We start from the raw sequence: 27,480 nt of genomic DNA, 5'->3' as shown, positions 1-27,480 counted from the left end.
CTAAAGCTAGCAATACGTTTAAACATCACCTTTTCTAGACATTTTGAGAAGACGGGAAGTATCGATATTGGACGATAGTTAGAGAGGTCGTTTCTGTCACCGCTTTTATAGATAACAGAAACCCTAGCCATTTGCATCCGCTTTGGGAATACTCCGTTTTCTAGGCAGATATTGAATATGTACTCTAAAACTTGGCTGATAATATCAATGACATATTTAAAGGGTTGCACCTGGAAGCCATCTATATCACGAGACCTGCTATTACGGAGGGTTGCGAAGTGACTTTGAATCTCATGCTTATCTGTCGGCGACAGAAACGCAGTTTCAGTGGTACGAAATTTTAGATATTCTGCAGAGCGTTGATCATGAGCACTCCTCACAACTGAAATAAAGTGATCGTTGAAGCGATTGGCCAGCTGCCTTCCGGATAACGCGCAGTCGCCTATTTTGATCGATGTACAAGTTTGGGGGTCTCTTTGAGGGTTTAAGATATTGTTAATTTCCTTCCAAACAAGATCGCTTCGTCTTACTGTATTGGAGTTGAATAGCTTATTCATGTAATCTTTCTTTTCTTGGCGAAGAAATGATGTTACCTGGTTTCTGAAATTTTTAAAAGCTTTAAGGTCATCGGGAGCTCTTGAAGAAAGGAAACGGCTGTAGAGTTTGTTTTTCTTTGTTATCATTTCGAGGCAGTCTCTGTTGATCCACGGTTTACGAGCTTTCCTTGACTTTTTGCAAGTTCTTTCAGGAAAGCACTCTAAATATATGCTTGTAATTATCTTTATGAAAGTATCATACGGTAGATCTGGATCATTAATTTCGTACACGCACTTCCAGGACACTTCCTTAAGTTTGGCTCTGAATAGTTCTAAGGTATCTGGGTTTATCGTTTGGTATGTTTGAACTATTTGCTTCTTTCGTTGACGCTTGTTTGCACGATCAGCAAAGAGAAAAATTGGTAAGTGATCACTCAGTTGAGCACAGATTACACCAGATTGTGTGAATGTACACTGAACATTGGTGATAAAAACATCGATAGATGAGCCTGTATGCATTCTTGTTGGCTCCAAGATGACGTTTCGAAAACCGTTACAATCCAAAACCATATTTAATTCACGCTGTTCATGAGATGAAGTTAAAGAATCTATATTGATGTCGCCACCTAATATCAGGTTCAGCCCATTGTCAGTTATCCAGGACAAAAAATCGTCAAGAAACAAAAGAAAAGAAGACACATTTCCACCGGGAGGACGATAAACCACTGAAAACACATCTGAGCCACAGCGATAAGAAAGTATTTCATAGCCGTCGACTACCATGGAGAAACGAGGAATAACACAGCCATTAAAAGATTTGTTTAACATTAACATCACACCACCTCCTTTCTTATTAACTCGATGCTGGGAAAATGTATTGTGATCTTCGAGGGTTAGAACTTCTTCATCGTCTCGATACCAAGTTTCTGTTATCATAATTACATCAAATGAGAATTTTAGCGACTTGAGAAAAGTAAAGACCTCATCTTCTTTGTTGCGTAATACCGTGCAAAGAAGCTTGCTGCATAGTATAGTTGCAAGTTACTGGTTGCAGACCGCTCTGCAGTCACTGAACTGTGATTGTGTATATGCTGCATGACAGTGCGTGGATAGCAAAGCAGTTAACCAACAAAGAGATGCTTGTTCATATCGTTTACCACACTTACAAACAACATCAATGAAACAGGATGCTATGTGTAACTTTTTGACATGCTCCTTTTTGGCAGCCTCTAAAAATGTTTCGGCCTAAATGAGCTGGCTTGTTTTGCAACAATATAACCACGGGACTGCTGTAAATTGCCACATTTTCAAATTGTATGAAAATCATTGCATGTGAGGGGTCACAATCCTATCCTGTTTCTTGAAGGTCCCGTTGCTTTGTTGGCAATGCCTGGACAACCATGGCCAGCTTTCCGCATTCATGTGCACAGGGTATGTCCATTACGTGCATGCCTTTCCACCTAGTAATGGCTTACATTGCAAACAGACAAAAAAAAACACATAGAGCACAAGTACAGATAGTATTTGTAGTCCACACTCTTCTTATTCACCTCAGTAAATATGGCACATACCCACGCGGGGGGATTGGCCAAGGTACAGTGGAGATTTGCCAATGAAATATTTGCGCGGGAAAAAAGACGTGAGGCGGCGGCGTAGAAGACAATCAAGATAAAGATAGGAAAATTCAATTAAATTTAAGAAATATGAATTACCAGGAATAGAACCAAGCATTTCGGAAATGAGACAGAATTTTGTATACAGCTAACAAGGTAACCGATCAGTTGCACTTATGTAATCATGAAGGTGGCCACAAACACTGCTTAACGGGAATTCCTTGGCGCTCGCACCGAACGAGAGAAGAACTGGAAGAGACTGGAAGAGGGACCTCCAAATACTGATTTCCTTGAACAACCGCCGGCAAGAGAGGAGAAAATGGTCTAATGTTTCAACTTGCCCACATGAGACACAAAGGTTTGTCGCAGGGAACCCGTATCTACGTAAGTACAAATTTAAGTGAGGGATTCTGCATCGCAGAAGCGTCATTGACACCTCAAAACGCCTTGATTTACACCACCGGACATCCCATGGGTACTTTAAGTGGTGAAAATCCACGGTATTGAGCAACGGATCACTCAAGCTGGCTGAAATATGTTGGAACCACTGGAAACGTGAAGTTTCCAACAGAATGAGGTGAGGGACGGGATAGATTAAGATTACAGGAGCGCTGAGAGCTGACCTTGCCAATAAATCAGCCACCTCGTTAAAATAGACACCCGAATGCCTGCAGGTACCCGGACAAAGCGGATCTCACGCACTGTGCACGGAACAAAAAACCTAAGCGGCCGATTCAATAAAGATTTTCCGGAGTTTTGGAGAGAGCCTAAAACTGAAAGGCAGTCTGCAAGAATAAGAACCCGTGCTACATGTCTGGGAATTTTGAGAACCAAACCAATAGCCAAAAACTCTACGAAGAATTTAGAAGTATAATCAGGGATACGAACGGAATAGCTCCAAGCCAGATCCTGCGAATATATCCCAATCGCCGCCTTCTGACAGCTGCCGGAGGCATCAGTGGAGAGAACAGTATGATGAGGAAAATTGTGTAGGTGTTCAGAAAAAAGACCATTTAGGGTATTTGCGGGCATATGTTTTGCATGCAATGGGTAAATATGGTCGTAATAGAAGACGGGTTAAGCCTGCGTATCAGCAACTCGTTGCGAGGAGATCAGATCAACCTGAAGCGGAGCTTGCGTGAACCTAACTTGAGGAAGCTGATAGCCTGGCCAATGTTGCTGTTGTTGTTAGCCTATCAAAAGATCGCACATACCCACACTGGGCGATCGGCGAAGAATCCGGTGGCTATTCATCTGTACTCAATTAACAAAAAGAAAACCACGCGGGAACGCAACACTGGCGGATGTGCTGAATTTCAGGAACAAACCATGCAACCAGTAACAAAATATTCCTAAATCAGATTTTACATTGCATAATGAACCATGACTGTACCAAAGCAATGAGACATAAGTGAAGCATTTCATTCCTTTCGGGACATAAACGAGTTATGAGGTTTGTTGAACAATTAAAAAAGCGATTTTTCATGGCAGCCAGCATGGGTCATTTCAAGTTATAGCTCAAGATTACAATCGCATCTGATATAGATGACACGCATGCTATGAAAGCAAGATAATTTTTTTTTCTTTTTTAATGAGAAATGCACAGGCAGTTTCAAGGCTTGCTTCACAATTTAATTTCTGGCGTATACACAAAGGCATGTCTATAAATTATTCGTGCGTTACACCAGAACCAACACTATACTTAAGTTGGTAAATCATGTTCATTACCTGGGTGTCATTAATAGCAAACATATGATAATGCTGCTAATGTTATAGACGAACAAACAGCGGTTTTATGAAGACATTAAGTAATACGTGATACTGTTGTGTCCATCAGGTAGGCAGTTTCAAGGCTTGCTTCACATTTTAATTTCTGGCGTATACACAAAGGCATGTCTATAAATTATTCGTGCGTTACACCAGAACCAACACTACTTAAGTTGGTAAATCATGTTCATTACCTGGGTGTCATTAATAGCAAACATATTGTTACAAGTGGACGAATCATGAACGAAGAAGTGGCGGTGCGCTGAACGACGACGACGTTGACAGTTGGTAGCTGGGCGCTCGGTTCTGAGCTTGAGTGCTGGCCATCGCAGAGCAGCCGCCAATATAGACTTACCGCCGTAACATCCCCGTAACATCTTTTGGTGGAGGTGCGGGTGGAGGTAGTGACTCACCGCATTGACACCGGCGATGCCAGACCTATACACCGGAGGCCTTATCGTGTGTCGCTACCAGAGCGCCAGATCATCCAGCGGGAGGTGGACAAGATGTTGGCCAACGATATCATCGAGCCTTCAAACAGCCCTTGGGCATCTTCTGTCGTGCTCGTGAAAAAGAAAGACCAAACTTGGCGGTTTTGCGTCGACTATCGTCATCTCAACAAGGTCACGAAGAAAGACGTCTATCCCCTTCCGCGCATAGATGATGCCCTGGACTGTTTACATGGCGCCCGCTACTTTTCTTCCATCGACCTTCGTAGCGGGTATTGGCAAATCTCTGTTGACGCAAGAGACCGGGAGAAAACAGCTTTCGTCACCCCTGATGGCCTTTACCATTTTAAGGTCATGCCCTTCGGCCTTTGTAACGCCCCTGCCACATTTGAACGGATGATGGACTCGTTACTCCGGGGCTTCAAGTGGACGACCTGCCTTTGTTACTTAGATGATGTAATTGTTTTCTCGCCCTCTTTTGAAACCCACCTGCTTCGCCTTTCGTCCATCTTGGCACTTTTCCGCCGCGCAGGTCTTCAACTCAACTAAAAAAAATGTACTTTCGGCCGCCGCGAACTCAAAGTCCTCGGCCATTTGGTGAATGCGAGTGGCATACAACCTGACCCTGATAAAGTTCGTGCCGTCAGTGCTTTTCCCTGTCCCCGCTCGCCCAGTGATGTCCGCAGCTTCATCGGTCTCTGTTCCTACTTTCGCCGGTTCGTCCCGAACATCGCAGCCGTCGCTCGCCCTCTCACCAATCTGTTGCAGAAAGGCGTTCCTTTTTCCTGGGGCCCAGAACAGGCTACTGCATTCTCCAGCCTTATCGCCGTCCTCACCAACCCTCCTGTATTGGCCCATTTCAACCCGTCTGCCTCGACTGAACTTCGCACCGATGCCAGTGGTCACGGAATTGGCGCCATCTTTGCTCAGCGACAACGCGGCCAGCACTGCGGGATTGCGTACGCCAGCCGTCTTCTTTATTCCGCCGAGAATTACTCCATCACAGAACGCGAGTGCCTGGCTCTTGTTTGGGCCATTGGAAAATTCCGCACATACTTGTTCGGCCGCCCATTCACTGTTATAACCGACCACCACGCCCTGTGTTGGCTCTCATCTCTCAAGGACCCTACTGGCCGTCTTGGCCGGTGGGCATTGGGATTACAGGAATACACCTTTTCCGTGGTTCACAAGTCCGGTCGCCTCCATCAAGATGCAGACTGCCTGTCCCGCTATCCCGTCGATCCTCCTTCTACAGACTGTGAGTCGGATGCCTGTGTCCTCTCCATCTCCGACCTCTCCCACATTGCCGACGAACAGCGCTTGGATCCCACCCTCACCTCTCTCATCGACCGCCTCAGCACCGACCGCCGCGACACTTCTCTGGCCCGGTTTTTGCTGGACGGGAACACGCTGTACCGCCGCAACATGCGACCTGATGGCGCTGAGCACTTGCTCGTTGTTCCCCGCCACCTACGGTCCACTATCCTCGAACAACTGCATGACGCACCTACGGCTGGTCATCTTGGTGTCTCCCGTACGTACGACCGCGTGCGCCGGCGTTTCTTCTGGCCTGGTCTGTACCGCTCCGTCCAACGCTACGTCGCCGCTTGCGACGTCTGTCAGCGCCGAAAGAAGCCCGCTGTCCTGCCGTCTGGACACCTGCAGCCGATCCCCATCCCGACCGACCCGTTTTCTCGTGTTGGGCTAGATTTACTTGGGCCCTTCCCGGAGTCCTCCACGGGGAACAAGTGGATTGCCGTCGCCACCGATTATGCCACGCGGTACGTGATCACTCGCGCCATTCCAACCAGCTGCGCCACTGACGTCGCTGACTTCCTTCTGCACGACGTCATATTACACCATGGTGCTCCCCGTCAACTCCTTACCGACCGTGGCCGCTGCTTCCTTTCCCGAGTTGTTGACGAAATCCTTCGTTCGTGCTCCGTTCGTCACAAGTTCACCACTGCTTATCATCCTCAGACGAACGGCCTTACGGAGCGTCTCAACCGCACGCTGACAGACATGCTCGCCATGTACGTATCCGACGACCACCGGGACTGGGACATAAGCTTGCCTTTTGTCACCTTCGCCTACAACTCTTCGCGCCATGATACCGCTGGTTACTCGCCCTTCTATCTTCTCTTTGGACGAGACCCCTTACTGCCCTTCGACACTCTGCTGCCCACAGCTGGCCCTGTCACTACATATGCGCGTGACGCTATCGCCCGAGCAGACGCCGCCCGCCAGGTTGCTCGACACAAGCTCTCCGCCTCCCAAGAGGCTCAAAAACACCGCTACAATGGCCTGCACCGTGATGTGCGATACCCTGCCGGATCTCTCGTCTTGCTGTGGCTCCCATCCCGTCGTGTGGGGTTATGTGAAAAACTTCTGCCGCGCTACACAGGTCCTTATGGTGTATTACGGGCAGTGACCGACGTAACGTATGAAATCACGCCGCTGCACCCAAAGTCGACGTCCGCTCCACTGAAGTTCTAAGTCGTTCATGTAGCTCGCCTCAAGCCCTATCACCCACCATCGACATCGCACGCCTAACACGCACCGGGACGTTGCCTTCAGCCGAGGGGGATAGTGTTACAAGTGGACGAATCATGAACGAAGAAGTGGCGGTGCGCTGAACGACGACGACGTTGACAGTTGGTAGCTGGGCGCTCGGTTCTGAGCTGAGTGCTGGCCATCTCAGAGCAGCCGCCAATATAGACTTACCGCCGTAACATCCCCGTAACAATATGCTAATGCTGCTAATGTTATAGACGAACAAACAGTGGTTTTATGAAGACGTTAAGCAATACGTGATACTGTTGTGTCCATCAGGTAATGAACTGTGCCGCAGTTTCAGCTTCTCTTCTCTTATCTTCAAATTCAATTCTCTTACTTTCAGTTTCTCTTCTTCAGTGTTTCAGTTTCAGTCACATGCATGTTGTTGATACCGCGTATACGTGACGCAGGAAAAGTAGAGGGGGGGGGGGGGGGTCGGAGGAACCTTGGCGTCAGCATGACATCGCTCGCTCCGGTGTGTCGTTCGATCTTGCATCTACAATACAACAACGTGCCGACGAGGTAAATCTTTACTATGAGTTTCACGGGATCTTACGCCCCCTCGTACATTCCTGAAAACCCCGGATCAGCCACCAATACCATGGAACCAGTGGAAGGCACTGTTTTCTACCTACTTAGAGGCGTCTGGCGCCTGAGTTTCCTGCATCCCGGCGCAAAGCTATAGATGCTTCTGCAATCGCGCGGCGTCGGAGGTCAGCGTCGTTCCGGAACGCCTCCCGCCACGAGTGCAATTTTAAAACGAAGGAGACCTCAAATAAGTGAAGTTACGAAACGCGAAGATGCGTCGAAGGTGCCTCCGCCCGCCTTCCGTCGCGGAGACAAAAAGAGGGCTCCTTCCTAAAAACTGAGAGAGGGGAGAGTAACAGAAAGAAAATGGGGAACGAAGGCGCGAAATCGCCCAAGTGTGCGTTATTGCAATGGGTTACTGCCCTATATGGAGCATCACGCTCTATTATCTGCAAAGCAGGAAAAAAGAAATAAATAAAATATATAAAAAATATAAAAAGTTGAGGGGGGGGAATAGGCAATATGCTTTGCTCTCATAACTGTTTTCTCTGGTCATGAGCAAGAAAGACTGGCAGGGGGAGGAGAAGGGCGGCATGTGGAAGCAAGCACGCAAATTGGCATGACCTCAGGCGATGCAGTCCGGGTGCTGTGAATTTCAGTAGGGCTAGGACTATGATCTCTGAAGTGTGCAAGAAAGACTGGCAGGGGGAGGAGAAGGGCGGCATGTGGAAGCAAGCACGCAAATTGGCATGACCTCAGGCGATGCAGTCCGGGTGCTGTGAATTTCAGTAGGGCTAGGACTATGATGTCTGAAGTGTGGAGAGAGTACCAGGGTTTTCATTTATACCGGCCTGCACAGTATTAAACTGATATATAAAGTATGACTCTCGTTGCTCACGCTCACGGGTATTTTGGAAGCCGCTCTGTAGCAACGTAACTTTTAGTTTGTGAAACTCGTGACCTTCCTGGGAAAGATGCTTCGACAGGGGGAGGAGAGAAAGAGATCTGGTGTACGCGCGGTGGTTGTTGAATCTAATTCGGAAGGAATTCTCTGTTTGGCCAATGTATTGCATCTGACAATCGCCACACTCGAGCATGCATACTACGTTACTACTGTCACAGTTCAAGTTTTCACGGCTGGAGTGTTTGAAGTTAGAGTGTGTGCTTTGAGCTAGTGTTGTTGTCCGCATGTGCTGGCAAACTTGACAGCGATTCTTCCCGCAAGGTAGGCAAAACACAGGGTTTTACTTATTGACAGTAGAGTGAACTACATAATTCTGCATGTTTTTTGGTAGTCTGTAGGTAACCTGTAGAACTGTTGGAAAAATTCTTGACAGTCGATCGTTTTGTTCGATTATGTTGAAATGTTTTTTTTAGAGTTTTGTTGACATTAGGAAGGTTGTTTGCGAAGGTTAAGACGAGATTAGAGCGGTGTTCATTTGCGGGTCTAATGGGGGATCCCCAAACATTTCATTACGATCTGTTGCTTCCGCTTTCGTAACGGCATCATCAATAATGGAGGCCGGATAGCATTGGTCCCTCAGAACCTCCCGCATACGGCTAGAATTTTTTTCGAAGTCTTCTGGTCGTGAGCAGATCCGTTTGAATCTGATGGCTTGGGAATATGGAATTGAAGTTTTGCAGTGGCGTGGGTGGCAGCTCTTATAATGAAGATACTGTTGCCTATCCGTGGGCTTTCTATAGACACTGGTGATTAAGGTACCCTTCTCCATTCGAATTGAGACGTCCAAGAAATTAATTTGACTGGTGGAGTAAGGGTGTGTGAAACAGATGTTTGGATGTACGTTGTTAAATGCTGAAATAAACTGGATGAATTGGTCCTCTGTTTTCGTCCATACCATGAATATGTTGTCTAGGAAGCGTTTGTAAAAAGCCGTTTTTGTTGGGTATGAGCGGATAAACTCCGATTCAATGCTATGCATATATATGTTGGCATAGTTTGGGGCCATTTTCGTTCCCATAGCGGTACCACTTGTTTGTAGGTAAAAGTAGTTGTTGAATTCAAAAAAGTGGAGCTTGAGGACCAGATCAGTAAGTGCAGCGATGGTACTTTGGCTAGGAGCATCATCGTTTTTGTGTTTTCCATAGGATGCGACCAGAATCGGATGCCATCATCATGCGGTATGTTTGTGTACAGAGACACTACATCAAGGGTAACTAAATATATATATATGCAAAGTTGAGAGACGCTTCATTTAGACAGATTTATTTGGAGTCGACATTTCGGACAGAGCCTGTCCTTTCTCAAGACTGAAGTTACAGCGATCTTCCTCCCGTTCTTGAGGAGTTGTAATTGGCACACATGTCCGCCACATGAAAATAGCAACAAGCAATCGGGTGCTGGAAAGAAGATGGACAGAAAAGAAAAATACTAGAAAAGGGAGAAAGAGTAATAAATAGAAAAAGAAAACGCGCTGTCGCACCCTGTCCACCGAAAAGCCGCTGGGAGCGTGCAGAAAAAAAAAACAGAAAGAAGAAATAAGTTGCGTTAACACGTTTTGGCGGGCTAGTTGGTTAAGCATCTTGAACAAACAGCGCGAACAAAGACGAGCACAAAAGACAAGAAGGCGAACGACACGGCGCTGACTAACAACTGAGGGTTTATTGCTGATCACACAAGTATAAATACATGGATGTCGGCAATGAGGGAAGGGTTTACAAAGTGCAAAAACCAAAAACAAAACGTAAATGTGACAACAGCAACAAAGCACGCTAGAAATCAGCAGAGATTATCAACCCCCAGGAGTGACAGCTCTTTTTGCAGAAGTGTTAGCGAAGGGGTACTTATACATGCATTTCCCTGCTTGAATATGTTGTAAGCCTCGATAATTTCCCTCGCAGTTTTTTCCCGATTTTTGGCAATGACCTTGGTTTCATGATATAGCGGTACGCACTGTTTTTTCTCTTTCTTTGCCCATTGACGATCCTTTCCAGGTAAAAAATTCGAACCAAGTAACTGATTTTCTGACGATGCACAATGCTGATGAACTTTTAGCTTTTTCTATTGACGTGAAAGACTTGTACTATTCGATTCCCCATGACGAACTGCTAACTAGTGTCAGTGAATGCATTGACCGACATGGCGTGGTTGCCTTTCAAATCGCGTCCGGTATCTCCGTAGCAAGATTTCTGCATCTGCTTTCCTTGTACCTGCAATCAACTTTCACTGAGTGGAACTCTTCCATCTTCATTCAAAAAAACGGCATATGCATAGGCTCCTGTATCGCTCCCATACTCAGTGACATTTATCTCGCCAGATGCGACCGTGCTCTCAACGGACGCCTTGGGAAAACCAAGGTCGTAAAAACATTTAGATTTGTCGACGACTACCTTGTTATTGTCAAGTGCTCTGAACTGGAGTTTGAAACGGAGGTGTCTCGTAGTCTGTCCATTTTTTCTGACACTCTCTCCCCCCTTGAGATCACTTATGAAACCCCTGTTCACAACCACATCAAGTTTCTAGACCTTGGCCTGTACTTCACTCCTAGCCACGTTTGCTGGGCTTTCGAACCCCGAGGTAACAAGCCCCTTCTTCCCTATGGTTCTTGCCATTCCAAGCTCATTAAGAGGGGTATCATAGGATCCTGTTTGAACAGCTCATTAACAAAATCCTGCCACCACAGAATGCATTCCAGCGTATCACACCAGGTAAAAAGATTGCTTTCGGCAGGGTACCCACTAGAACTTATCACGTCAGTAGCTGAGTCGGCCCTAAAGAAGAGCAAGTCAGAACCAGCTACACGAGACGGCCAGGGATCGGACAACAACCGCAAACGTGTCGCTGTGATTCCATATCTACATGGAATTTCACACTCCCTGAAAAAAGTGGGGAAAAAAGCAGGTGTTGATGTTGTGTTTTCCGCGCCTGATCGTCTGGCCGGTTTGTGCCGATCTGTTAATGAGTTAAAAGGAAAAGTGGCGAAGTGCACAACTAAGCACCAATCACGCTTCGTTTCTTGTGATAAGGGGGTTGTTTATAACATCCCTCTGCCTTGTGGAGGGCAGTACGTTGGACAGACGGGACGTTGCATAAATAAAAGGCTGAGCGAACACAGCTATAAAGTGTCAAAAGTAGTTTCAGGTCATCTCGGCATTCATTGCCGGGATTGTGAATGGGCAAAGAAAGAGAAAAAACAGTGCGTACCGCTATATCATGAAACCAAGGTCATTGCCAAAAATCGGGAAAAAACTGCGAGGGAAATTATCGAGGCTTACAACATATTCAAGCAGGGAAATGCATGTATAAGTACCCCTTCGCTAACACTTCTGCAAAAAGAGCTGTCACTCCTGGGGGTTGATAATCTCTGCTGATTTCTAGCGTGCTTTGTTGCTGTTGTCACATTTACGTTTTGTTTTTGGTTTTTGCACTTTGTAAACCCTTCCCTCATTGCCGACATCCATGTATTTATACTTGTGTGATCAGCAATAAACCCTCAGTTGTTAGTCAGCGCCGTGTCGTTCGCCTTCTTGTCTTTTGTGCTCGTCTTTGTTCGCGCTGTTTGTTCAAGAAAGAAGAAAAGGAAAACGAGGAGTGGGAGGGGAGAATGGTCGCCCCCTCAAGGCAGAGCGGCGGCGAGTACAGAAACAGACGGTGGCGGATTCGCGGTGATGCATGTACTCGCGTGCCCCTCGCCAAAACGAGTAAAAAAAAACAGAATAAAGCGCAGACATGGCAGGACACTTCCCTGGAGCCTGTTCGGCAGGAATAGTCAATGTGGAATCAGCTTAAGTAGAGACACGTGCACTGTGCATGCAAACTCAAAAATAAAAATAAAAAAGGCGACAAATCATCCGAGTTCGGGAAAGTGTCGGGGGGGGGGGGGAGGCGGGGGGTAAACGTGAATAGCGGGAGCATTTAGGCAAGGGTTCTTCAACTGCACCCCGCTCGGCAAAGTGGTCGAACTGGGTGGGGTGGAGGTAAAGATGCGCTTCTTTATCCCGCGCACGCTGTCACAAACGTGGGGAATTCTGAGAAAACTGTAGGAAAAATGTGTCCCCAACCGGACATGACGTCATTAAAAGTCACGTGACCATGACGTTGGAGGCGTGACGTTGCTTTTTTTGGGCCAATCAGCGTTTCCAGCCTACCGACCCGTAATCGCTTGTCGCCCGGCGGCCGGCCGGCCGGCCCTAGCGATTCCCTAGGCACTCTAGGAACAGGCCATGAGAGGCGCGGCGACCCCACATCCGGTTGAGAACGAGGGCGAAGCGTAAAAACGTCACGCAGACACGCATCCCACCGACCAATCGGCGTTTTTAGCCTACCGACCCGCAAGCGGTTAACAGGACGCATGTGTTGCAAATGGGTTCTCTCCCCTCGTTGTGGCACTTTTCTAGTTAGCCAGGGCAGCTTGCAGCGAGCCTCTGTTCCTTTTTTTGTGCTTTTCTTTTGCGTTGCAAGGCTGTGTTTTATATTCTGTGCTTTTCTTTTGTGTTGTGATATGTTGCGTCCGAAAGGTGGCGGGAAAGTGACCTATTGGCTGAGGGTGTAGTTTAGGCGGGGGTACAAGGAGATGGGGGCGTGCTAAGGAGAGCGCGGGAGGTTGGTTGGTGGCAGCCGGACAGATCGGTCGTGTGCGGCCGGTGGTGGTCCCGGGGTCGCGGAGTTCGAGACGCGAGTTCCTTGAGCGGCGGCCGGGCGGATTGCCGTGTGGTGACCGACGGTGGTCCGGAGTCGCAAGAGTTTGGACAACAATAACTGATGCTCAACGGAATAATGGCGCAGATCAAGTGACAGGACAGCAAGAGAGTACAAACACACACAAGCGCCAACTTACAACTTTATTGTTTGGCTGCCAATATGCCGAATTTATACATATTTATTTATGCATATTGGCAGCCAAACAATAAAGTTGTAAGTTGGCGCTTGTGTGTGTTTGTACTCTCAAGCTGTCCTGTCACTTGATCTGCGCCATTATTCCGTTAAGCATGTCTGACCAACTTGCCCAATCCTTTACGCTTCTTAATAACTGATGGGCACGTTGGTCTGACATGATTTCCAGTGAAACAGCGCAACGGCACAAGGCCAGAGGACAAGAAAGGATGATACACAGCGCTGACTAACAACAGAATGTTTATTCAGTGAGCCATGCTTATAAAGGCGCCAGGGACACCGAAAAAACACACACAGAACCGTGACAGATATCCCTCCAACCAGGCACGTATTTGATAACACAAGGCTAACACGTGTGCAAAAATTCATGTTCTTTCTGCAAGATAGCGACAGAAGGGGTGCTTACGCACCTCTGACCCAGCTTCAAAGTCTCAGACGCTTCGATAACTTCTCTAGTCAGCTGATCTTTGTGTCTATCAACAATTCTGCTTTTGTCATACAAAGGCTGGCACGAACAATCACGACAGTGAACACCAATGTGGCGGGCAGCGTTCTTGACATCATTTTTGTGCTCCCTCAGCCTATCGTTCAGACAACGACCAGTTTGTCCAACATATGAACCACCACAACTCAAAGGGATCGAATAAACCAGATTCTCTACGCACTTCACAAATTTTACCTCATGCTTTTTTGTGCAGATGGGTTCACCTTCATTTGACTTTTTGGGGCCATTTACACGCGAGCACAGACTTCTCAATTTCACAGGAGCTGAAAACACAACATCTACTCCGGCTCTCTTACCTATTCTTTTCAAATTATGCGATACAACATGAATGTAGGGTATCACAGACACATTTTTTCTTCTGGTACTATGGTCGACAGCGGCGGAAAGTTTTAACTTTTTCAGCATCCCCTCCGCTACAGCTGCTAAGACGTTGAGGGGGTATCCTGCAGTAACGAGCCTCTGAACCTGATAATAAAAAGACCAGCACATATGTGCTGGTCTTTTGAACCTAGGAGTAAAAAGCCGTTGCTTCCGTACAGTTCCTCTCATTCGAAGCTCGTAAAAAGGGGCATTATAGCGTCTTGCTTCAGTAACGCCATGAAAAAATCTTGCACCCACAGGACTGCCAATAGTTTTTATTATCAGGTTCAGAGGCTCGTTACTGCAGGATACCCCCTCAACGTCTTAGCAGCTGTAGCGGAGGGGATGCTGAAAAAGTTAAAACTTTCCGCCGCTGTCGACCATAGTACCAGAAGAAAAAATGTGTCTGTGATACCCTACATTCATGTTGTATCGCATAATTTGAAAAGAATAGGTAAGAGAGCCGGAGTAGATGTGTTTACAGCTCCTGTGAAATTGAGAAGTCTGTGCGCGCGTGTAAATGGCCCCAAAAAGTCAAATGAAGGTGAGCCCATCTGCACAAAAAAGCATGAGGTAAAATTTGTGAAGTGCCCAGAGAATCTGGTTTATTCGATCCCTTTGAGTTGTGGTGGTTCATATGTTGGACAAACTGGTCGTTGTTTGAACGATAGGCTGAGGGAGCACAAAAATGATGTCAAGAACGCTGCCCGCCACATTGGTGTTCACTGTCGTGATTGTTCGTGCCAGCCTTTGTATGACAAAAGCAGAATTGTTGATAGACACAGCTGACTAGAGAAGTTATCGAAGCGTCTGAGACCTTGAAGCTGGGTCAGAGGTGCGTAAGCACCCCTTCTGTCGCTATCTTGCAGAAACATGAATTTTTGCACACGTGTTGTTAGCCTTGTGTTATCAAATACGTGCCTGGTTGGAGGGATATCTGTCACGGTTCTGTGTGTTTTTTTCTGTTTTTTCGGTGTCCCTGGCGCCTTTATAAGCATGGCTCACTGAATAAACATTCTGTTGTTAGTCAGCGCTGTGTATCGTCCTTTCTTGTCCTCTGGCCTTGTGCCGTTGCGCTGTTTCACTGGAAAAAGAGTTTGGAGTTTTGTCTGTTTTAGTTAAAGCGGAGAGGCCGAAATCTTTCGGCATATGTAAATCAGTTTTGTAAATATTGCAATAAATAACTTTTGAGGAAAGCCTTTCCAAGTGCCAACGTCAGAAGACCTGCACGCCTGTCTCAAACTCACCAGTCGCGAAGTACGTCCCCCGGGTCACTCACGAGACCCACCCTCTACCACTCCACGTCAACATCTGGATGCAACAACAATCGCACAAGAGAAAGAGAAAAAAATCGTTACTCAGATATTCCAAGAAGAGGGGAAACCAGAAGTTGATGTAGACAGAAAATGGTATACCTTCATAAAGTGTAGAAGAGAAGCATCCAATTTGATTAATGAGAAAATTAAAAGAAAGGGTGCCCAGTGGATGTCAAAAGTAAATAAAAAGGATGGAAAAGCAGCTCAAAAATTCTGGAAGCATCTAAATGCAATGACTAACTAATAAGGCTAGGCCAGAAGAAAGGTTTATTGTTACAGATCAGGGTATTCGACTAGAAGGGGATGAAGCGATAAAACACATAGAAACAAGGATGACAGAAAAAATTTAAAGAAAGAAATGTTGCACATAAATTATCGAAGGAGGATAGACCGGTTGCTGCAATAGCTTCACTTGAGCAAAGCGAGTGGAAAAGGGCAGAGAAGAAGGTTCCTAGTGGCACGTCAACAGGACCAGATGGTATTCCGATTATGTTAATAAAGAACCTAGGACCAAAATCCAAGCAAACATTAATACAGGTAGTGAATAAAATGATAGTGGATGGGAAAGTCCCTGATGAATGGCGATTAAGTAGAATGAACATGATATATAGGGGAAAGGGGAACAAAGCTGATGTAAGTAACTACCGTCCCATAACAGTGACTTCTGTGGTGTACAGGGTGGTGATGCAGATTATAAAGGACAGATTGCTGGCTTGGGTGGAGAACGAGGGGGTCCTAGGGGAGCTACAAAATGGGTTCCGGAAACAAAGGAGGTTGGAGGACAATCTGTTTTCATTGACGCAGTGTATAGAGATTGCTGAAAAGGAACACAGGCACTATGGCTAGCATTTCTGGATATTAAGGGAGCCTACGGCAACGTTATTCAAGAGTATCTGTGGGACATGCGGGGTAGATTAGATGTGGTAGATGGAGTAATTAATCTTTTAAAAGATATATATAAAGGTACCAGAGTGCATATAAAATGAGAAAAAAAATATATCAGAGCCGGTAGAGTAACAGCGGGGGCTTAGGCAAGGATGTCCTCTGTCTCCTTTGTTGTTCATGTTGTACCTGCAATGGTTGGAGACCAAGCTGGAGAGGAGCGGGCTAGCCTTCAACTTTACTTTTTTTCAAGCAAGGAGAATTGATTAAACAGTCATTAACGGGACTAATATATGTGGATGATATAGTGCTAATGGCTGACAACAAGGAAGATTTACAGAAGTTGATAGACATATGTGGTACAGAGGGAGATAGATTAGGTTTCAAGTTTAGTAAGCAAAATTCTGCAGTCATGATATTTAATGATGAGGTCGGCGAGCATAGAATACAGCACTTCAAGCTAGATGTAGTGGATGAGTACAACTATCTTGGGGTGTGGATAAATAACGGTGCTGAGTATCTGACAGAGCATGAAAAATATGTAATGAATAAAGCTAGTAGGAATGCAGCTGTCATGAAATATAGGGCACTTTGGAATTACATTAGGTATGAAGTGGTAAGAGGATCTGGAAAGGGGTGATGGTTCCTAGCCTGACTTTCGGTAATGCGGTCCTGTACATGAGACTAGATGTTCAATCAAGGTTAGAAATTAAACAACGTGACGTAGGGAGGCTAGATTTGGGAGCACATGGCGAAACACCAAATCAAGAGGTACAGGGTGATATGGGACGGGCATCATTCGAGAGCAGAGAAGCTAGCAGTAAGATAGCATTTGAGGAGCGATTGAAAAAATGAGTGAAAAGCAGTGGGCTAGGAATGTTTTCAGTAGGAACGCCTTGATCCGCGATGGGCGAGGAGGCGGTGTAGCCATTGCAATGAAAGAGAACCTCGTTTTCCAGAAAGAATGTGGTATACCAAACCATGAAAGTGTCTGGTGCACTGTCAACATTAAGGGCAACTTGGTACTAGTGGGCGGTATATACAGACGACCGAATGCACCAATTGATTACCTTCTTCAAATGCACGACTTAATAATTATAATAATAATTGTTTTTTTGGGAAAGGAAATGGCGCAGTATCTGTCTCATATATCTTTGGACACCTGAACCGCGCCGTAAGGGAAGGGATAAAGGAGGGAGTGAAAGAAGAAAGGAAGAATAGGTGCCGTAGTGGAGGGCTCCGGCATAATTTCGACCACCTGGGGATCTTTAACGTGCACTGACATCGCACAGCACACGGGCGCCTTAGCGTTTTTCCTCCATAAAAACGCAGCCGCCGCGGTCGGGTTCGAACCCGGGAACTCCGGATCAGTAGTCGAGCGCCCTAACCACTGAGCCACCGCGGCGGGTTAAATGCACGACTTCCTTCATAGCAAAATCAACGCTCGCGCAAAATTCATCGTCACAGGCGATTTCAATTTGCCAGTTATCGACTGGACAAACTTAGCAATCGGAAAAAACGAAATAAATAACTGCGAAAAGCTTTTGGATATAATGTTTAGTTTTTCGCTATCTCAAGTGGTAAATGAGCCAACGCGTGTCCAAGGAACCGCAATTTCCGTACTAGATCTAGCCTTTGTGTCTAGTTTTCTCTGTCCTGGAATTAGTGCGGAAAACGGGATTTCGTACCATAAATTGCTATTTCTCACTTTTCCTCACCAGCGCCACCACGCTGATCGTAATCACAGTAACTCTTTCGTCACTATTAAAGACTACAGCAGGGCAGATGATGTAGACATTATAGATCATCTAGAATCAATCCTCGACAGTTTTTCTTGTGCAGATTCCCGCTGTGTAAATAACCTATGGCTACAAGTAAAAGCAGCGATAACACAGTGTGAGGCAAAATTTGTACCTACAAGGATAAAACAAACAAAAAGGAAAACCCCGTGGATTACACGTAACATCATTCATCTGAAACGAAGACTACAGCGTCTGCGCAGAAGAAAAGGAAATAGTTTTCAGATGAGTGAACTTGCGAGCAAACTAATACTGGAAATTTAGAACGCGCGGGAAATGTTCTTAACAACTTTATCTAATTTTATTACTCGAGATCCAGGAAAGTTCTGGCGGTATTTATCGAGCCCTGAGCCCCGTTTATCACAAATGGAAATATACGGTAGAGTAGTTACAGACCCCATATTATCGCAACTTCTTTCAATCAACATTTCCAGTCTGTATTTGCTTGTGAGTTTGCTACAAGCGCTACCATAAGTGAGCCACAATCAGTGATGCCGGATATCGTGATTACCGAGACAGGTATAGTGAACTTGCTTTTGCAGATTGATGTCAAAAAGTGTCCTGGTCCAGACAACATATCAAATACATTTCTGAAGCGATACGCGGGAACAACTGACCCCATTTTTGAACAAAATTTTCACACTTTCCCTAGAAACGGGCGTCCTTCCGTCCGACTGGCTATGTGCAAAGGTTATTCCAATTCACAAAAGCGGCAGCAGACTATCTGTAGATATGTATAGACCAATTTCATTAACTAGCTGCAGCTGCAAGCTATTGAGCATATAATCAACAAATCCATAACGTTTTTGGAAGAAAATAACTTAATTTACAGCAGACAACACGGCTTCAGAAAAGGACTGCCAAGAATCACTCAGCTATAATGATAACAAATGATTTTGCACAAGTGATCGATTCCCAGCTTCAAGCAGATGCCATTCTGATCTACTTTAGGAAGGCATTTGATCGTGTTCCAAACTCCATATTATTGGCATTAACTCAAAAGTAATAACCTGGATAAAATCTTACCTCACAGGTCGCACGCAATATGCTGAAATGAATAATGCACAATCCGAACGACTGAACGTTTTCTCCGGGGTCCCACAGGGATCCGTCTTGGAACCGATCCTTTTCTTAATATATATCAACGATATCCATGCCTGCGCTGAACCTGGAATAACAATAAGGCTTTTCCCTGACGACTGCGTTCTGTACACTACGGTACGTAGACCGGACGACCAGTTAAAATTAAATTCTTCTGTAAATAACATTGCCAAGTGGTGTGAAACATGGGGAATGGAAATTAATATCAACAAAACGTCTTGCATCTCATTTACCCGTAAAAAAAGTGCCTCTTGTATATTCTTACAATTTATCAGGATCTAACATAATGAGGGTGGATACGGTGAAATATTTAGGCGTTACATTTACCCATAAGCTAAGCTGGAACACGCATATATCCAACACGTGTGCAAAAGCATTCAAACAGCTCGGGTTCCTCCGTAGGAAACTGTCAGCAGCTCCTCCTCATGTAAAGCTAACAGCCTATAATACCCTCAAAAGGCCCATACTTGAATACGGCACCATCATTTGGAGCCCCCATCAGTCTTACCTCAGCGAACAACTCCAAAAAATTCAAAATAAGGCCCTCCGGTTTATTTATTCCTGCTACTCACGTCATGACAGTGTATCTTCCCTGCGAGCTAAAGCGCGTATCCCTACACTTGCTTGTCGGCGACGAGTTGCTTCGATGAAGTTTCTTTTCATTCTTTACAATAATCACATAAGACTTGATAAAAATCAGTACATCAAGGCACCTTATCATCGTTCGAAGCGATTAAACCATGAAAAGTGTATCAGACGCATCCCAACGCGATGTAACACATATATAAAATCTCATTTTTTCCGTTAGCCATTAAAGAATGGAATAATCTGCCTCACGAATTCATGGACGACGTCTCTCTTGATATCCTTTTGAAAAACGTAGAGTAGTTTTTTGAAAAACAGAATTTACAATAAAAACAGCAAACGGAGGAAAAAAAAAAAAACCTCCTACGATGTCTTGGGGTATTCACCGCGTGTGTTCCGTTTAATATCATTTTTTTCTTTCTCTTAGTTGTGCCTTTTTGACTATCGTGTCGACCTGATTGTATCGCTTCGTGGTTTCGTCGTCCTCCCTTCCAGTGTTTTAAATGCGTCGAAATGAACGTGTATAGCAATGCGCATGTCCTTTGACCGTTGATGGTCTCAGCCTACTTGCTATGGTCTTTTCTACTGCAGACGCATGTTTTGTATCTCGTGTATGTTTTACTGGATATGCTATTGTTTTGTATAATTGTCCCATTCTTTTGCCCACTCCTGTAAGAGCCTAACTAGACTTACAGTATGCTTAAATAAATAAATAAAATAAAGATATCTGTATATTACGAATGTTGATACGAAATGGAGAAAGCGAACTAGAAAATTGACAAGCAAATATCTGAACAGCAGTAGGGAGGCAAATCAGCAGCTATCGGTTAAGAAAAAGGTTAAAGAAACAGAGAGAGCTCTGTGGAAAACAGGGATGCTGACGAAATCAGCGCTGGGAACATACAGGATTTTTAAGCAGGAAATTGTCAAAGAAAATATCTATGATAATTGTAGGGGAAGCTCTTTGTTGTTTGAGGCCAGCTTTTTGTTTTTTCCTTTTTTGTCGTGTGCAGAAAATGATGTGTTCGCTTGCGATGTGGCGCCGCTACCAGATGCTCATGAATGATTGTACCTTTTCGTTGCTGCGCATGTCCGCTGTACACCATATATAGTCGCTCGCACAGCAATAAACTTTTGTTGAAGTCGGCGCTTTGTGGTGTCTCCCCTGGTGTCCGTGTTCGTCTTGCGCTGTGAATGTTAGCATGAAGTACCAACTCGCCCAGCAACTGATTTTAAGGGAGTTTTGCAGACTAAGACATATAGAGTCAGGTACCACGAGATAGACACGTTGTGCGTTGCGTGCAGAGAGGAGGAGGAAACGGCTGAACACTTGATAATTTTCTGTAAAGGGCTTCACCCTACAGTGGAAAGCAGCGGGGCTGATTTATCCAAGGCATTGTGGTTTAAGGACAGTGAAGGGAAAGTAGATTTTAAGCGGCTAAAAGTAACCAAGCGAAGGTTATCTGACTGGTGGCTTAAATCAAGCGAAGAGTAAAAGTTCACAAGTCATGACTAGGCGGCTTTAACCACCACCCGATTTAAAGGCTCCAGCCTTATCCATCCATCCATCCATCCATCCATCCATCCATCCATCCATCCATCCATCCATCCATCCATCCATCCATCCATCCATCCATCCATCCGTCCATCCATCCATCCGTCCATCCATCCATCCGTCCGTCCGTCCGTCCATCCATCCATCCATCCATCCATCCATCCATCCATCCATCCATCCATCCATCCATCCATCCATCCATCCATCCATCCATACGTCCGTCCGTCCATCCATCCATGCGATTTTTCGCCCGCGGCCAACGCCGCCGACGCCGACGACACCGGGTTTTCTGCGACACGGGGCCCTTAACGCTGTCTCGTTAATATCATCATCATCATCATCATCATCATCATCATCATCATCATCATCATCATCATCATCATCATCATCAATTTTCCCTTAAAGGCCCCAATGGAGCATTACATAAGGGGGGGGGGACAAATGGTAATAACGGGTCACAAAGATAGAACACAAATATAAATGGCAAGCACAAATAAACACAGTAAACGCATTGAAATTACCAAGAGAGTAAATAGGTAAATAAAAGGCATTCTACAGGAATTGGGGAGAGAAATAAGCAGTCAATAAGTGTTTAAATTTTACTGAGTTGGTTTCATTGACTATATCGTCAGGGAGTACATTCCACTCGGATATAACAGTTGGCAAAAATGAATTATTGAAAGCTTTAGTAGTACCATGAATACGCTGAACACTGTTGCAATTAAACAAAGTCGAGAGGATCTCAAGGGGGGCAGAATAAGGCTCTCACCTAATTGCGGGAAATTATAATAAAGTTTGTGAAATAGGCAAAGTCTTGCTATCTTACGTCGTGATGACAGGGGGGTTAGACCAATGGACGATTTGATATTACTAACGCTCAGCCGAGAATCATATTTGGATGTTATGAAACGAGCAGCTCGGTTTTGGACTGCTTCTAACGCCTGGATTAGGTATTCTTGATGGGGGTTCCAAATAGTCGATGCATATTCAAATTTGGTACGGATAAATGTTTCATATGCGATTAGTCTAACCGTGGGCGGAGAAAATGTGAGAGATCGTCTAATGAAGCCCAGTGATTTGGAAACGCGTGCAGCAAGTAACTTGATGTGCTTTGACCAGTTCAGATTACTTGTTATTTCGATGCCAAGATACCTGTAAGATTCAACTTGCGATAGCACGGTCGAGTTTAGCGAATATGAGTAGAGCAAGTTAGATCGTTTCCGGGACACGTGCATAAACTTACATTTAGCCACATTCAACTTCATGTGCCAGGTAGAGCACCAGTTTTGGATTAAGTTTAAGTCATCCTGCAGCAGAGACTGATCACTATTAGAACGAATACGACGGTAGAGAACACAATCATCTGCGAACAGACGAATGGATGACGAAATTCCAGCGCGAAGGTCATTAATAAAGATTAAAAACAGAAGTGGGCCAAGAACTGATCCCTGAGGGACTCCAGAGGTAACATTTGTAGCGGTGGAAGGATGACTATCAATGACGGTGTATTGCGAACGATTAGTTAAAAAGCAGTGAATCCATGATAATAATAGTGGGTCCAGAGACAGACAGGAAAGTTTAGTCATGAGGCGCTGGTGGGGAACGCGGTCAAAAGCCTTAGAAAAATCGAGGTAAATTATGTCTGTTTGAAGGGATGAGTCTAGGTTTGAGTGGAGGTCAGTCGTGAATTCGAAAAGCTGAGTTTCACATGAATAACCATAACGAAATCCGTGTTGTTTAGAGAAGAAAAAGGAATTATTATCTAGGTGCGTTGCAATGTGAGAGTAAATTATATGTTCGATGAGCTTGCATGCAATGCACGTTAGCGAGATAGGCCGATAACTGGACGGATCGGAGCGGTTTCCTGCCTTAAAGGTGGGTACAACTCCGCTTAACTTCCACTCGGACGGGATTTGGCCACTGGAAATAGACTGCGTGAAAATTATTTGTAGGATACGGCTGGATATTAGTTTGGTACCTTTAAGAATTTTGGCAGATATGTTGTCGGGCCCAGGGGCACTTGATACCTTTAAGTTATCTATTAATTTACTTATTCTATCGACAGAGATATCAATTGGCGCCATTTGAGGCAAATTTAAGCTGGGCGCTAAAGGAATATTTGTAACCGGTTCCTGTGTGAAAACCGACGAGAAGTACTCGTTCATTACGTCTGAACAGAGCTCCTTTAGAACGTGAGAGCCGTCGGGATCTAATAAAGTGATATTATGTGACCCGCTATGGTTGGGAGTTAACAAAGACCAGAACTTTTTTGGGTTATTTCGGAGGATGTCAAAGGTCCTTGTCATAAAATTTATGTTTGGTGCTCCTGAGCAACCTGGTATAATTATGCAGACAGCTTAAGTACTTTTCCCATTCAAGAGCTGAGTTCGAGCTCTTAGCTGCCCTGAATAACCGTTTTTTCTTGTTACATAATTTTCTTAACGAATTTGTAAACCATGGTTTGCCGGCATCACCACGAATGCAGACAAGGGGTACATATGAGTCAATTAGAGAGATAATTGTTTCTTTATACGAACGCCAGTTATCATCAACAGACCGATTAGGAGCGGGCTCTGCAAAGTGGGGAAGAAATTCTGCCAGTTCATCATTGATTTTGGAAAAATCGGCTTTGCTGTAATCACGAATGTATTTTACTGAACGTTGTCGGGGAGGGATTGAAATCGATAGGTTGAACAGCACTATGTTATGATCGCTAAGACCATCGCAGGATGACAATGACTGGATTAAATCTGGATTTGAGACAAGAGCAAGATCTAAGGTGTTACTACCACGAGTTGGAAAACTGACTGTTTGAGAGAGGTTAAACGAGAGAATAAGATCCAAAAAATCTCTGGAATGGCGTGAGTCTGCACTTAGGTTCTCCCAATCGATGTCTGGAAAGTTAAAATCACTGCAAACTATAAGGTTCTCTCCCGGAGGGAAACTGGTTTTTCATGTGAAAAAGAATGGTACCTAAGTCTTCAATGAAGGAGTGATCAGAATCAGGAGCTCGGTAGCAGGCAATGATAATATTAGTGCGATGACCAAGTAAAACGTTCACACAAAGGATTTCGCTATTGCTAGTGATTTCAACAGCAGAAGAAACCAAGGTACGCTTAACGAGGACCATCACGCCGCCTCCACTGCGCCAAGGTCTATCACGCCGGAAAAAAATCGAAAGATTGCTTATCTTGCAATAGCTCTTCATTCTGTATATCAGGGGTGAGCCATGTTTCGGTAAAGATCGCGATATCGGTGCTGTTGTCATCCAAAATAGCTTCAACGGTGTCTGTCTTTGAGAAGTAGCTTCGGATATTGGTTAGTAAAACGGATACTGATTTGTCTCTTGGGGCAGGGGTGGCGCGCTCAGAAGTTTGCAAAGGTTGGCGAATCAACAGCTTCTGCGACGGCAGTGAGTGCTATGAAGTTTGTTCGGTTACGGAGTCGGTTCCAGCATCATACACAAACTGTTTTTTGTTCATAATTAGCTTATCAATGCGGCTTTTGAATGAGTTAGAACTCTGCAGACCATATGAAAAAATTTTTTCCTTGCCAAGCGTACACGTGCAGAGTAGTCTTCTCGGACTCTGAACGACGTGTCTTTAAGCACCGAGCTGGTGGAAAGGATTCGCGCTTCGTCTTTAAACCTCGTGAAATTGACTATGATAGGGCGGATCTTTCCCGACTGGAAATGACCAAGTCTGTGAGCGCGCTCAAAATCTTGCCTATCAAGTGCAATATCAAGTTTCTGGGAGCAGAATGAATTGATGCGCGATTCAGATTGTGACCACGTTTCCTCTTGTTCATCTTATATTCCGAAGAACAGCAAATTTGACCCGCGGAGACGATTCTCGGCGTCGTCACATTTGTCCGAAAGTAGCTTAATATCTGAGGAAAGTTTAGCCACATCTGAATCGGCTACAGAGCCTGAGCCGCCTAACTGATTTGTTTCGGCGACTTTTTCTAGAGCATCAACTCGGGAAGAAAGGCTGGAAATCGAATCCTCAACTTTCGACTGAGCGGCGAGAATCAGCGCTAGTTCACTTAACATAGTATTTTGAGAAAGTTCAATGCGGGATATGGCCAGAGCAATTGATTCGAGTGACGGTTGAGGGTTACTATCCACTGTGGGTACGGGGTTCAGTTCGACGTCACCAGCCAACACTACCAGAAGGCAAGTGACATATGCGTTGATACACTGGTAACATGATATGCACAGTATTCTTCGAAAGCAATGCGTAGGGTCGATGGATCACGACACCGCTAGCAAAAGTGCATTATCAGAGCGGATGCAAGTTGAATCAGGTAAATAACCAACCTGCATGAAAAAGGGCATTCTCGTGACCTGCATCGTTGCGGTGGCGTGCCCCGAATGACTCCAGTAAGACGACGGTATTTGTAGTCCTTTCGAAGTTGCCACGCTGTGCGTAGCACTCGGTTGCCAGATGTGGAAGCAGTCCGGGGTTAAAGGCGGCGGGTAAGGCACGGCGTTGGTTTCGTTGGGCGTGTTGACGGTATCCCGCCAAACGTCAGAGTAGTGATCCAGACTGCAACTGCTGCCTTGATAGCAAAACGGCGTTGACGAGGCGATCCATATCAGTGCGGCTTGCATGAAAAAGGGCATTCTCGTGACCTGCATCGTTGCGGTGGCCGGCCTCATCGCAATGGAAGCACTACGGTCGGTTGCAAATCCTCCAGGCGTCGCGTTTTTGGGGTTTGAGCGTCGTTCGTAGGCTGGCCGGGCGAGGAGGCGGCGTTCTGGAACAATTGGCTCATCTCAGAGAGGACATAGGGGTTGTCGTTGGAGCTGCGGAGTCCGTACTGCGGCGGAGTAGGTGGTGACCTGGGGTTCTGTGGCTGTCGGGGCGCCAAGTGCCTGTTGCACTTCTCCTCGTACCACATCCATGAGAGTCGCTGATTGCGGCTGAGGGGAGGATGGCAGTAATCGGCGTAGCTCCTCACGGACGACTTCGCGGATCACTTCCCGCAAGCTGTAGCTGGTGGTTGTCGCCGTGTCCGGACGCACTGCACAGACCGAAGAAAGGCGGTTGTACTGCCGAGCCCGGACGTCGAGAGCCTTCTCGATCGTGCAGGCTTCTTGCATGAATTCGTCGACTGCTTTTGCGGCTGGCGGACGAAGCTGCCAAAGAGTTTTTCGTTAACGCCGCGCATTAAAAACTTAACTTTCTTTCCTCGGTATCTCGGAGTCGGCGCGGCGAAATAGAAGCTTCAGCTCTTCGATGTAACCACGGACGGGCTCATTTGGAAGCTGGATCCTGAACTCGAAGAGCCGTTCAGCTCTTTCTTTCCTCACGAAACTGGTAAATGCCTTTGCCTCTTGAATACCTCCCATGTCGTTAGGGACGGCTCGTGGTTTTCGTACCACGTAGGTACGTGTTGAGCCCTCCAATGAGAATAATGCGTGCCCAATTTTTGCCGCATCATCCCACTTTTTCAATGATGCCACGCGCTCAAATTGGTCCAACCATCTTCGGGGTCTTTGCCTAGGAATCCATTGAAAGTTGACGGTACCCGCGGCTGCTGTAATATGATGTTTGTCGACATCTTTAGAGAGGTTGCGGTGCCCGTAGCAGCGCCTTTTCGCTGCCTGGTGCTGTCCGGTAGGGTCCCGAACTCAGGCTCCTCTACCTGGAGACGTTGGCTGGCTCTGAGAGCTGCTGGCTCCGTCCTCAGGTGCGAAGCGCAGAAAGCTGGCGTCACGACTTGAAGGGGGCGTCTGGAACATAGAAGGCTACCCCGCACCTCCACCAAATGTCACGAAGTGGCGACTGAAATCTGAGGAGCAGAACGACAGCGAAGATGGCGTCTAAACAAAACTTTATTGGGGCTCACTTGCGCCCACAATGGGCTGAATCAGCGTGCTGGGCGGTCGTCGAACAGAATGCCCGCCGCTGTCGGCCGTGCTCAATTTAAAGCTGATAGTGAACTGTCGAGATGAAGCCTGCAAAGTTACTAGAACATTCTGGAACAACGTAGAATCAGCTCTGCTTAGCTGCGATCAATCGAGCTAAATCTAGTCGCGTCTTGCATCGCAAACAAAGCGATAAAGCGGC

The 27,480-nt window shown here is 45.8% G+C and overlaps 1 protein-coding gene across 1 annotated transcript in view; it reads right to left on the bottom strand.

The window, feature by feature from the left end:
* LOC144106252 (E3 ubiquitin-protein ligase MARCHF3-like) overlaps positions 1-27,480 on the bottom strand; it is a 458,876-nt gene that overhangs the window by 158,655 nt on the left and 272,741 nt on the right. The window lies entirely within an intron of this gene.

The sequence above is a fragment of the Amblyomma americanum genome, chromosome 10 (genome assembly GCF_052857255.1).
Source record: "Amblyomma americanum isolate KBUSLIRL-KWMA chromosome 10, ASM5285725v1, whole genome shotgun sequence".
In the NCBI taxonomy this organism is placed as follows: Eukaryota; Metazoa; Arthropoda; class Arachnida; order Ixodida; family Ixodidae; genus Amblyomma; species Amblyomma americanum.
This window is presented reverse-complemented; position numbering and strand designations above follow the sequence as displayed.